Genomic DNA, 12,826 nt, shown 5'->3' on the forward strand with positions numbered 1-12,826 from the left:
TTATCTGTTGTTACAGGGCTCCAGCCAAGAACTTAGACATGTACAGAAAAAAGATACTTTTCCTCCCCAACATGATCCAAACTAAAGCTCAAAGAGGAAAAGTTGGGAGAAAAAGAAACAGAGCCTCAATGGCAATATCAAACTGTCCATCATATGTGTAATTGAGTCCAAGGAGAGGAAAGAATGAATGGGCACAAATAAATCTCTTAGAAAAATAATGGCAGGAAAATATCTAAATTGATGAAAAGCAATCTGCAGAGCCAAGAAGAAAGTCACACACACCTCAGCATATCATAACTGAATTGTTGAAAAACAAAATAAACTTTTAAACAAAGCCAGACAAAAGAATGAAGGCTAAGCCTCACAGGAAAATGACAAGATAATGGATGATATTGTTAATGTGTTAAAGGAAAAATATCAGTCTAGAATTCTGTATCTACAAAGTGTTTTTCAAAAATAAAGGGAAATAAATCATTTTCAAACAACTGAAGCTGAGAGAGCTCATCAGTAAGTATACTTGAGTTTCGAGAAATGCTGAAGAAAGTTTTTCATGCTGAAGGGGAATGATATCAAGTGGAAAGCTGGGTTTTCCAGAAGGAATAAAGAGCACCAGAAATGCTAAATAATACCCTTTGAAAGACTACTGTCTAAAGCAAAAACCTAACACATATATGCTGGGGTGTATAATATATGTAAAAGTAAAATACATGACAAAAATAGCACAAACTAAGGAAGGGGGTCAATGAAGTTATATGATTTTGAGATTCTTGTATTAGACTTAAGCTAGTATGAAGCGACTGAACTGAACTGAGTATGAAGTTAATTCAGGGTAAACAGTGATACATTAAAAATACATATTGTACGTTTAACCCTGGTTGTTCAGTCGCTCAGTCGTGTCCAACGCTTTGCGACCCCATGAATCACAGCACGCCAGGCCTCCCTGTCCATCACCAACTCCCAGAGTTCACTCAAACTCATGTCCATCGAGTTGGTGATGCCATCCAGCCATCTCATTCTCTGTCGTCCCTGTCTCCTCCCACCCCCAATCCCTCCCAGCATCAGAGTCTTTTCCAGTGAGTCAACTCGTCGCATGAGGTGGCCAAAGTATTGGAGTTTCAGCTTTAGCATCAGTCCTTCCAATGAACACCCAGGATTGATCTCCTTTAGAATGGACTGGTTGGATCTCCTTGCAGTACAAGGGACTCTCAAGAGTCTTCAACACCACAGTTCAAAAGCATCAATTCTTCGGCGATCAGTTTTCTTCACAGTCCAACTCTCACATCCATACATGGCCACGGGAAAAACCATAGCCTTGACTAGACGGACCTTGGTTGGCAAAGTAATGTCTCTGCTTTTTAATATGCTATCAAGGTTGGTCACAACTTTCCTTCCAAGGAGTAAGCGTCTTTTAATTTCATGGCTGCAATCAGCATCTGCAGTGATTTTGGAGCCCCCAAAAATAAAGTCTGACGATTTCCAGTTTCTCCATCTATTTCCCATGAAGTGATGGGACCAGATGCCATGATCTTAGTTTTCTGAATGTTGAGCTTTAAGCCAACTTTTTTCGCTCCTCTTTCACTTTCATCAAGAGGCTTTTTAGTTCCTCTTCACTTTCTGCCATAAGGGTGGTGTAATCTGCATATCTGAGGTTATTGATATTTCTCCCGGCAATCTTGATTCCAGCTTGTGCTTCTTCCAGTCCAGCATTCCTCATAATGTACTCTGAATATAAGTTAAATAAGCAGGGTGACAATATACAGACAGGGATCAAGACCATCCCCATGGAAAAGAAATGCATAAAAGCAAAATGGCTGTCTGGGGAGGCCTTACAAATAGCTGTGAAAAGAAGAGAAGCGAAAAACAAAGGAGAAAAGGAAAGATGTACCCATTTGAATGCAGAGTTCCAAAGAATAGCAAGGAGAGATAAGAAAGCCTTCCTCAGTGATCAATGCAAAGAAATAGAGGAAAACAACAGAAGAGGAAAGACTAGAGATCTCTTCAAGAAAATTAGAGATACCAAGGGAATATTTCATGCAAAGATGGGCTCAATAAAGGACAGAAATGGTATGGACCTAACAGAAGCAGAAGATATTAAGAAGAGGTGGCAAGAATACACAGAAGAACTGTACAAAAAAGATCTTCATGACCAAGATAATCATGATGGTGTGATCACTCACCTACAGCCAGACATCCTGGAATGTGAAGTCAAGTGGGCCTTAGAAAGCATCACTACGAACAAAGCTAGTGGAGGTGATGTAATTCCAGCTGAGCTATTTCAAATCCTGAAAGATGATGCTGTGAAAGTGCTGCACTCAATATGCCAGCAAATTTGGAAAACTCAGCAGTGGTCACAAGACTGGAAAAGGTCAGTCTTCATCCCAATCCCAAAGAAAGGCAATGCCAAAGAATGCTCAAACTACCACACAATTGCACTCATCTCACACGCTAGTAAAGGCATACTCAAAATTCTTCAAGCCAGGCTTCAGCAATACGTGAACCGTGAACTTCCAGATGTTCAAGCTGGTTTTAGAAAAGGCATAGGAACTAGAGATCCAATTGCTAACAACTGCTGGATCATGGAAAAAGCAAGACAGTTCCAGAAAAACATCTATTTCTGCTTTATTGTCTATGCCAAAGCCTCTGACTGTGTGGATCACAATAAACTGTGGAAAATTCTGAAAGAGATGGGAATACCAGACCACCTGTCCTGCCTCTTGAGAAACCTATATGCAGGTCAGGAAGCAACAGTCAGAACTGGACATGGAACAACAGACTGGTTTCAAATAGGAAAAGGAATATGTCCAACTTTTTGCGACCCCCTAAATTGCAGGATGCCAGGCTTCCCTGTCCTTCATTGTCTCCTGGAGCTTGCTCAAACTCACGTCCATTGAGTCAGGGATACCATCCAACCATCTCATCCTCTGCCACTCCCTCTCCTTCTACGCTGAATCTTTCCCAGCATTAGGATCTTTTCCAATGAGTCAGCTCTTCACATCAGGTGGCCAAAGTATTGGAGCTTCAGCATCAGTCCTTCCAGTGAATATTCAGGGTTGATTTCCTTTAGAATCGACTGGCTTGATCTCCTTGCTGTCCAAGGGACTCTCAAAAAGTCTTTCCACAATTTGAATGCATCAGTTCTTTGGCACTCGATCTTCTTTATGGCTTTATAGTCCAACTCTCACATCTATACATGACTACTAGAAAAACCATAGCTTTAACTATACAGACCTTTGTCAGGAAAGTGATGTCTCTGCTTTTTAATATGCCATTTAGGTTTGTCATAGCTTTCCTTTCAAAGAGCAAGTGTATTTTAATTTTGTGGCTGCAGTCATCATCCTCAGTGATTTTGGAGCCCAAGAAAATAAAATCTGTCACTATTTCCACATATCCCGCATCTATTTGCATGAAGTGATGGGACTGGATGCCATGACCTTAGTTTTTTGAATGTTGAGTTTTAAGTCAGTTTTTTCACTCTCTTTCACCCTCAAGAGGTTCTTTAGTTCCTCTTCACTTTCAGCCATTAGAATGGTATCATCTGCATATCTGAGTTTATTAATATTTCTCCAAGAAATCTTGATTCCAGCTTGTGATTTATCCAGGCAGGCATTTTACATGGGATACTCTGAATATAAGTTAAACAAGCAGGGTGATAATATACAGCCTTGTCATACTCCTTTCCCAATCTTGAACCAGGCCATTGTTCCATGTCTGGTTCTAACTGTTGATTCTTGGCCTGTGTACAGGTTTCTCAGGAGATGGGTAAGGTGGTCTGGTATTTCCAGCTCTCGAAGAATTTTCCGTAGTTTGTTGTGATTCACATAGTCAAAGGCTTTGGCATAGTCTATAAAGCAGAAATAGATGTCTTTTTTGAACTCTTGCTTTTTCTATGATCCAACAGATGTTAGCAATTGAATCTCTGGTTCCTCTGCCTTTTCTAAAACCAGCTTGAACATCTGGAAGTTCTCGGTTCATGTACTGTTGAAGCCTGGCTTGGAGAATTTTGAGCATTACAATTTGCTAGCATGTGAAATGAGTGCAATTGTGTGGTAGTTTAAACATTCTTTGGCATTGCCTTTCTTTGGGATTGGAATGAAAACTGACCTTTTCCAATACGGTGACCACTGCTGAGATTTGCAAATTTGCTGGCGTATTGAGTGTAGTACTTTCACAGCATTTTCTTTTAGGATTTGAAATAGCTCAGCTGGAATTCTGTCACCTCTACTAGCTTTGTTCGTAGTAATGCTTCCTCAGGCCCACTTGACTTCACACTCCAGGATGTCTGACTCTAGGTGAGTGATCACACCATCATGATTATCCGGGTCATTAGGATCTTTTTTGTATAGTTCTGTGTGTTCTTACCACCTCTTCTTAATCTCTTCTGCTTCTTTTAGATACTTACTGTTTCTGCCCTTTACTGTGCCCATCTTTGCTTGAAATATTCCCTTGGTACTCTAACATTCTTGAAAAGATCTCTAGTCGTTCCCATTCTATTGTTTTCCTCTATTTCTTTGCATTGTTTACTTAAGAAGGTTTTCTTTTTTTCTCCTTGCTATTCTCTGGAACTCTGCATTCAGTTGGGTATATTTTTCCCTTTCTCCTTTGACTTTCACTTCTCTTCTTTTCTCAGCTATTTGTAAAGCCTCCTCAGACAACCACTTTGTCTTCTTGCATTTCTTTTTCTTGGACCTCCCTGGTGGCTCAGATGGTAATCCCCAGAGCAACCATTAAATAAAGTAATACAAAGAGGGATAACTGAAGAGTCAGTAGAGAATACAGAATACTAATTCCAAGTGGCGAAATGTGAAAAAATAACCTAAAATAAGATAGAGGAACAAGGGTTAGATGGGACAGTAGAAAGCAAGTGTCTTGAACAGACATCTTAAGAAAGAAGCTATCTGGTTAGAAGAAAAACACATGAAAAGGTGCTCAACATCAGTCATCATCAGAGAAATACAAAACTGCAACAAGACACCACAACACACCCAGCAGTGAGGCTATAGTTAAAACTGCTGACAGCGCTAAATGTGGTCAAGAACATAGAGCTGGAACCCTCAAATATTACTGGCAGAATGTAAATGCATAGGCACCCTTGTTATTTATTTATTTATTTTTTGGGGCCGTGCCACCTGGCTTGTGGGATCTCAGTTCCCCAACCAGGGATTGAACCGAGGCTTCAGCAGTGAAACTCTGGAATCTTAACCACTGGGTGACCAGGGAACTCCCTAGGTACACCTTGTTTTACTGTGCTTTAATTTTTCTTTTTTTCCTTTTTCCTTTTTGGCTGCATCTCATGGTGTGGTATGTGGGATCCCAGCTCCCCAACTGAGTCCCCTGCAGTGGAAGCCAGAGTCTGAACCTCTGGACTTCCAGGGAAGTCCCTGTGATCAGTGACCTTTGATGTTACTATTATAATTGTTTTGAGGCATAGTGAGCCAGATTCACATAGGACTGCAAATTTAATGTGTGTATATTCTGGCTGCTTCCCCTGTGGACTGTCCTTCCATCTCTCTCCCTCTCCTCAGGCCTCCCTGTTCCCTGGGATGCAATATTGAAATTAGGCCAATTATTAATGATAACCCTACAACAACCTCTAAGTGCTCAAGCGATAGGAAGAGTCACATGTCCCTCAATTTAAATACAAGACTAGAAATGATTAAGCTTAGTGAGAAAGGCATGTGGAAAGCTGAGACAGGCTGGAAAGTAGGCCTCTGGCACCGAAGAGTTAACCAAGTTGTGAATGCAGAAGAAAAGTTTCTGAAAGAAATTAAAAGTGCAACTCACAGACACACGAGTAATGAGAAAGTGAAGCAGCCCTACCGCTGACGTGGAGAATGTCTCAGTGGTCTGGAGAGAAGACCGAATGAGCCACAGCATTCCTTTAAGCCAAAAAGCGCAAGTTGCTCAGTTGTAAACTTTGCAGCCCCACGGACTATGGCCTGCCAGGCCCCTCTGTCCATGAAATTCTCCAGGCAAGAATACTGGAGTGGGGTCTTCCCAACGCAGGGATTGACCCTGAGTCTCTTGCATTGCAGGCAGATTCTTTACCATCTGAGCCACCAGGGAAGCCCTCCCTTAAGCCCAATCCTAATCAAAGGCCCAGCTCTCTTCACTTCTGTGAAGGCTGAGGGCGGTGAGGAAGCTGCAGAAGATCAGTGTGAAGCCGGCAGAGGTTGGTTCATGAGGTTTAAGGAATGACAGTCTTTCCACAACAAAGAACTGCAAGGTGAAGCAGCAAGTGCTGATGGAGAAGCTGTAGCAAGTTAACCAGGAGATCCAGCAAGGATACTGAATGAAGGCGGCTACACTAAACAAAGTCCCTGATGGGACTTCCCAGGTGGCGCTAGTGGTAAGGAATCTGTCTGCCAATGCAGGAGACCTGGGTTTGGTTCCTGGGTCGGGAAGATCCCCTGGAGAAGGAAATGACAGCACACTAAACAATGGATTTTCAGTGTAGACAAAACAAGTTTTTTAAAAAATATTGTTTTCTTTTTTATTGTTTGCAGGGTCTTAGCTCCCCGATGAGGGATTGAACCTCCACCCTTGGCAGTGAAAACGCCCAGTCCTAACCACTGGACTGTCAGGGAATACCTTTAAAATGGAAGCAGATGCCATATAGGCCTTTCAAAGCTGGAGACAAGAAGTCAATGCCTTAGAGGACAGGCAGACTTTCTTGTTAGGGGCTAAAGCAGCTGGTGACTTCAAGATGAAACTGAAGTTCATTTCAGTTCAGTTCAGTCGCTCAGTCATGTCTGACTCTCCGCGACCCCATGAATCACAGCACGCCAGGCCTCCCTGTCCATCACCAACTCCCGGAGTTCACTCAAACTCATGTCCACAGAGTCGGTGATGCCATCCAGCCATCTCATTCTCGGTCGTCCCCTTCTCCTCCCGCCCCCAACCTTTCCCAGCATCAGAGTCTTTTCCAGTGAGTCAACTCGTCGCATGAGGTGGCCAAAGTATTACAGTTTCAGCTTTAGCATCAGTCCTTCCAATGAACACCCAGGATCGATATCCCTTAGAATGGACTGGTTGGATCTCCTTGTGGTACAAGGGACTCTCAAGAGTCTTCTCCAGCACCACAGTTCAAAAGCATCAATTCTTCGGCTATCAGCTTTCTTCACAGTCCAAATCTCACATCCATACATGACCACGGGAAAAACCATAGCCTTGACTAGACAGACCTTTGTTGGCAAAGTCATGTCTCTGCTTTTTAATATATCATCAAGGTTGGTCATAACTTTCCTTCCAAGGAGCAAGCGTCTTTTAATTTCATGGCTGCAATCAGCATCTGCAGTGATTTTGGAGCCCCAAAAAATTAAGTTTGACACTGTTTCCACTGTTTTTCCATCTATTTCCCATGAAGTGATGGGACCAGATGCCATGATCTTTGTTTTCTGAATGTTGAGCTTCAAGCCAACCTTTTCACTTTCCTCTTTCACTTTCATCAAGAGGCTTTTGAGTTCCTCTTCACTTTCTGCCATAAGAGTAGTATCACCTGCATATCTGAGATTATTGATATTTCTCCCAGCAATCTTGATTCCAGTTTGTGCTTCTTCCAGCCCAGCGTTCCTCATGATATACTCTGCATATAAGTTAAATAAGCAAGGTGACAATATACAGCCCTGACGCACTCCTTTTCCTATTTGGAACCAGTCGGTTGTTCCATGTCCAGTTCTAACTGTTGCTTCCTGACCTGCATACAGGTTTCTCAAGAGGCAGGTCAGGTGGTCTGGTATTCCCTTCTCTTTCAGAATTTTCCACAGTTTATTGTGATCCACACAGTCAAAGGCTTTGGCATAGTCAATGAAGCAGAAATAGATGCTCTTGTGGAACTCTCTTGCTTTCTCCATGATCCAGCGGATGTTGGCAATTTGATCTCTGGTTCCTCTGCCTTTTCTAAAACCTGCTTGAACATCTGGGAGTTCATGGTTCACATATTACTGAAGCCTGGCTTGGAGAATTTTGAGCATGACTTTAATAGCATGAAATGAATTTCATTTACAGTTTCCAAAACCCTGAGGCCCTTCAGAATTATGCTAAATCTACCCTGTCCATGCTTTATAAATGGAATGACAAAGTCTGGATGATAGCACAGTAGCTTACAACATGGTTTGCTGAGTATTTTAATCCCACTGCTGAAACTACTGCCCAGAAGAAAAGATCCCTTTCAAAATATTACTGCTCACTGACGATACACCTGGTCACCCAAGAGCACTGATGAAGATGTACAATGAAATTCGTGCTGTTTTCATGCCTGCTAATGCAGCAGCCTTTTTTTTTGGAAAAAAATTATTTACTTATTTTTTATTGCACTGGGTTTTCATTGCCACGAGTAGGCTTTCTCTAGTTGCGCATGGGCTTCTCATTGCAATGGCTTCTCTAGAAGCCAGGCTCTAGGCGCACAGGTTTCATCAGTTAAGATGCACGGGTTTAGTTGCTCTGAAGCATGTGGAATCTTCCCGGACCAGGGATCAAACCCATGCCCCCTGCCTTAGCAGTCAGATTCTTATCCATTGTACCACCAGGAAAGTCCCACAGCATCCATTCTGCAACACATGGATTAAGGAGTAATTTCGATTTTCGAGTTTTATTGTTTAAGAAATACATTTCATATGCTGTAGCTGCCGTAGATTGTGATTCCTTTGATGGATCTGGGTAACATACAGTTGACCCTTGAACAATGCAGGGACTGGGGGGTTCCAACCCTCCTCACAGTTGAAAATCTGTGTAGTGCTATCTCAGGACTTCAGTGGAGGAAGTAACTGTAGATGTGGCGGAAATAGCAAGAGAACTAGAAGTGGAACCTCAGACTTGCCTGGTGGTCTAGTGGTTAAGAATCTGCCTGTCAATGTAGGGACACAGGTTCCATCCCTGGTCTGGGAAGATCCCACATGTTACGGAGCAACTAAGCCTTCGTGCCATAGCTACTGAAACCCATGCTCTAGAGCCCATGTTCTACAGTGAGAAGCCACCATAATAAGAAGCCCCCACACTGCAATTAGAGAGTAGCCTCCATTTGTCACAGCTAGAGAAAAGCCTGTGTGTGCATGCTAAGTTGCTTCAGTTGTGTCTGACTCTTCTCGACCCCATAGACTGTAGCCCTCCAAGCTTCTCTGTCCATGGGATTCTCCAGGCAAGAATACTGGAGTGGGTTGCTATGTCCTCCTCCAGGGGTCTTCCCAACCCAAGGATCGAACCTGCATTTCCTGCAACTCCTGCACTGCAGGTGGATTTTTTACTGCTGAGCCACTGGGGAAGTCTAGAGGAAAACCCACCCAGCAACAAAGACCCAGCACAGCCAAAAATAAAAATAAATAAATAAAATTATTAAAAAAAAAGTGGGGCCTGAAGATGTGACTGAGTTGCTGCAGTCTCATGATAACGCTTTAACAGATGAGGAGTTGCTTCTTATGGATGAGCAAAGAAAGTGGTTTCTTGAGATGGAATCTACTCCTGGTGAAGATGCTGTGGAGGTCGTTGAAATTACAACAAAGGATTTAGAATATGACAGAAACTTAGTAGATAAAGCAGTAGCATGGTCTGGGAGGACTGACTCCAATGTTGAAAGTTCTACCATTGATAAAATGTTATCAAACAGAATCACATGCTGTGAGAAATCATTTGTGAAAAGAAGAGTCAATTGATGTGGCAAACTTCATTGTTGTCTTATTTTGAGAAATTGCACAACCACCCCAACCTTCAGCAACCACCACCAGCCATCAACACAGAGGCAAGACCCTCTACCAGGATAAAGGTAAATAAACTCATTGATGATGGTTATCATAACTTCTATATGCACTGGGAAACCAAAAAAATTCACATGACTTTCTTTATTGTGATATCTGCTTTATCACAGCTATCTGGAACCGAACCTGCAATATCTCCAAGGTGTGCCTATATAGCCATTTTGGAAAGTGCTTGACTGTTTGTTATAAAGTTAAGTGTACACCTACACTGAAAGTTTATAATAAGGTAAAGTTAAAGATATACCTATCTGGTGCCTCATCAATTCCACTCCTAAGTATTTACTCAGGAGGAAACATAATATATCCATGAAAAAAATCTTGTACAAAAATGCTTGCAGCAGCTTCGTTCATAATAGCCAAAAACTGGAAACCACTCAAATATCCACCAAGAGAGAATAGATGAATCAACTGTGGTATAACGCAATGGAATACTCCTCAGCAATAAAAGGGAACAAGCGACTTAAATACTCAACAACATGGATGACTTAAAAATAGTATATCCAGTGATAGAAGGCAGAATGAACAAGCAAAACCAATCACTTTTAAATACAAATTGGAACAGCGGTTGCCTCCGGGGTTGGGAGGGAATTGAGTGGAAAGAACCTGAAGGGAATTTCTGGGGTGATGGAAATAGTCTAAATCTTGATTGCCGTGGTGGTTACAGATTGAGCAATTGTCAAAACTCATAAAACTGCACATTATGATTTGTGCATTTTATTGAACGTAAATTGTACATTGACTTTTAAAATGTACAAGCAAATTAAAGTTAAATTTTAGTTTTTAAAGACATATTGGTGTTAAAGTTGTTATTTAGTTTGAAATAAAGCACTATACTATATAACTACAAGGATATATTGTACAACACAGGAAATATAGCCAGTGTTTAATCTTACCTATAAATGGAGTATAACCTTCAAAAATTTTGAATCACTTTATTATATACCTATAACTTATGTAATATTGTACATCAGTTATACTTCAGTTAGAAAAGTAAATACATGAACTTAAAAAATTATAAGGTGGTCTTTGACAAGACAATACACACACAATTTTTCACATCCAATTGATTTCAATTTTCTGTTTCAATGGTATGGTGATGGTTTAGTCGTTCAGTTGTGTCCGACTCTTGCAACACCATGGACTGTAGCCTGCCAGGCTCCTCTGTCCATGGGATTCTCTAGGCAAGAACACTGGAGTGGGTTGCCATTTCCTTCTCCAGTTCAGTGGTATAAGTCTTGAAAATCTTCACTTTCAAAGATAAATATCTAAGCTTCGAGGGCTTGCTTTACTAGAAGAAGGCAGACTTTTCTCAAAGAATACCAGCATTCTTCTTTTAGTTAAACTCTACTTGTCATAAGTATATTTGTTCTAAGAAAAATGAGTTCTTTAGCTAGATCACAATTCAGAAACACACTATCTCAGAAAGAAAAGATTGTGGATTCATGGTTCAATTTTGATGCCCTAAAGATTGAAATCTCCCCTGGTTGCTCAGCACCAGATAAGTGCTGAGAATCAGCACTGAAATACAGGAGACACAGGTTCAATCCCTGGGTCAGGAAGATACTCTGGAGAAGGAATAGCAACCCACTCCAGTATTCTTGCCTGGTATATCTCCTCTGGACAGAAGAGTCTGACAGGCTATAGTCCGTGGAGTAGCAAGAATTAGACAAGACTTAGTGACTAAACAACAACGATTGAAATAACTTTTGAAAGAGTCATGAACTGTTGCTAGGTGTTGGCAAATTTTTCTTCGCAAAGAAATCGATATTTTGTGTCTGGTCTCTATCCTAAGAGAGCACTTTTCCAGCCCAGATCATTTGCAAAGGTGTTGTTGGCACTATATTCTCCTTCCATATTGTCAGTTTGTGGATTTTTAGGAGCATCATAAATGATGACTTTGGGACCTCAGAGAAGTCTCATTCGTATGGTTAAATATATCTAAGTAAGCCAATTCAAGGATAAAATTTTTTTTGTTCAAAACGTTGCCAGAAATGCCTTTCTTTTTCTTTCAGAAGACAGTAAGACTTCTGCTGTTTGTTTGAATAAAGCACTTGTCCTTTGAAAGCCAGTGAGGAGCACTTTCTGGACTCTGTTCCCATTTCCTGACAAGCTTTTTGCAAATGGAGTGATTGAGGGACCTGATTCTTCAGAAGTTGCTGACTTTATGAATGTTGACAAAACATCTTTCAGAGACGTCGGAAAAGACTTTACTGCCTGTGCATTGAGAGATGACGACATGGAGAGTTTCATCACCAAGTCCAAATGAAATCAGCTTTGCAGGAGGTCCATCTGGGCAGAGAATGAAGCTTTTCTTCCCAGGCAAAGTTCTATTTGGCAAAGACCCTTTTTACTGCTTCCAAAATGTCCACAGTCTTTATAGTTTGCAAAAGCCACTCAGAAAGTAAGGATTCTTTGGTACTGCCAGCACGCCAACAGTGAGACAAACAAGAAGACCCCTCTGTTGGGATTGATGAGGCAGCTCTGTCCTCAAAGACCTGCTTCAAAATGTTGAAAGACTTGTCATCTATTCTAGAATGTATCACACCACATGACAGGGTAACTGCTTCCAGTGTTTCCTTGTGATCCAATCCCCAAAACAGCCTGATAATTTCTGTGCACGTGCCGTTGGAGTCTAGTATGTCCCTCCCACGGCGTGGGAGATTTTTCCCTGGGCCTCTGGTGAGCAATTTGGAGGATGCGCCAATAAAAGCTTACTGTGACATAGCAAATCCAAGTGTTGGAAGTGCTCCAGCTATTTTGAATTGAGTTTTCCTTACAAAACCACCACCCCCACCCCAACATCTTTTAATGATTTTCAGGACAGATAGATGTGCCATGCCCTTTCCACTTTGCTGATTCCATTCTTCCATTCACAAGAATTTTTCAGCACAGGAAACACTATGGCTTTTGTATCCTGTCATGTTCATTACTAAAAGCGAAACTGTTATGACTGATTCATGTTGATGTATGGAAAAAGCAACGCAACAGTGTAAAGCAATTATCCTTCAGTTAAAAATAAATAAATAAAAAGTGAAAACAGGTAATACATCCTCTGTATCGTTCAGTTCAGTTCAGTTCAG

The sequence above is a fragment of the Moschus berezovskii genome, chromosome 2, assembly GCF_049115385.1.
Source record: "Moschus berezovskii isolate FMDL1 chromosome 2, NW_MosBer_1.0, whole genome shotgun sequence".
NCBI classification, from domain to species: domain Eukaryota; kingdom Metazoa; phylum Chordata; class Mammalia; order Artiodactyla; family Moschidae; genus Moschus; species Moschus berezovskii.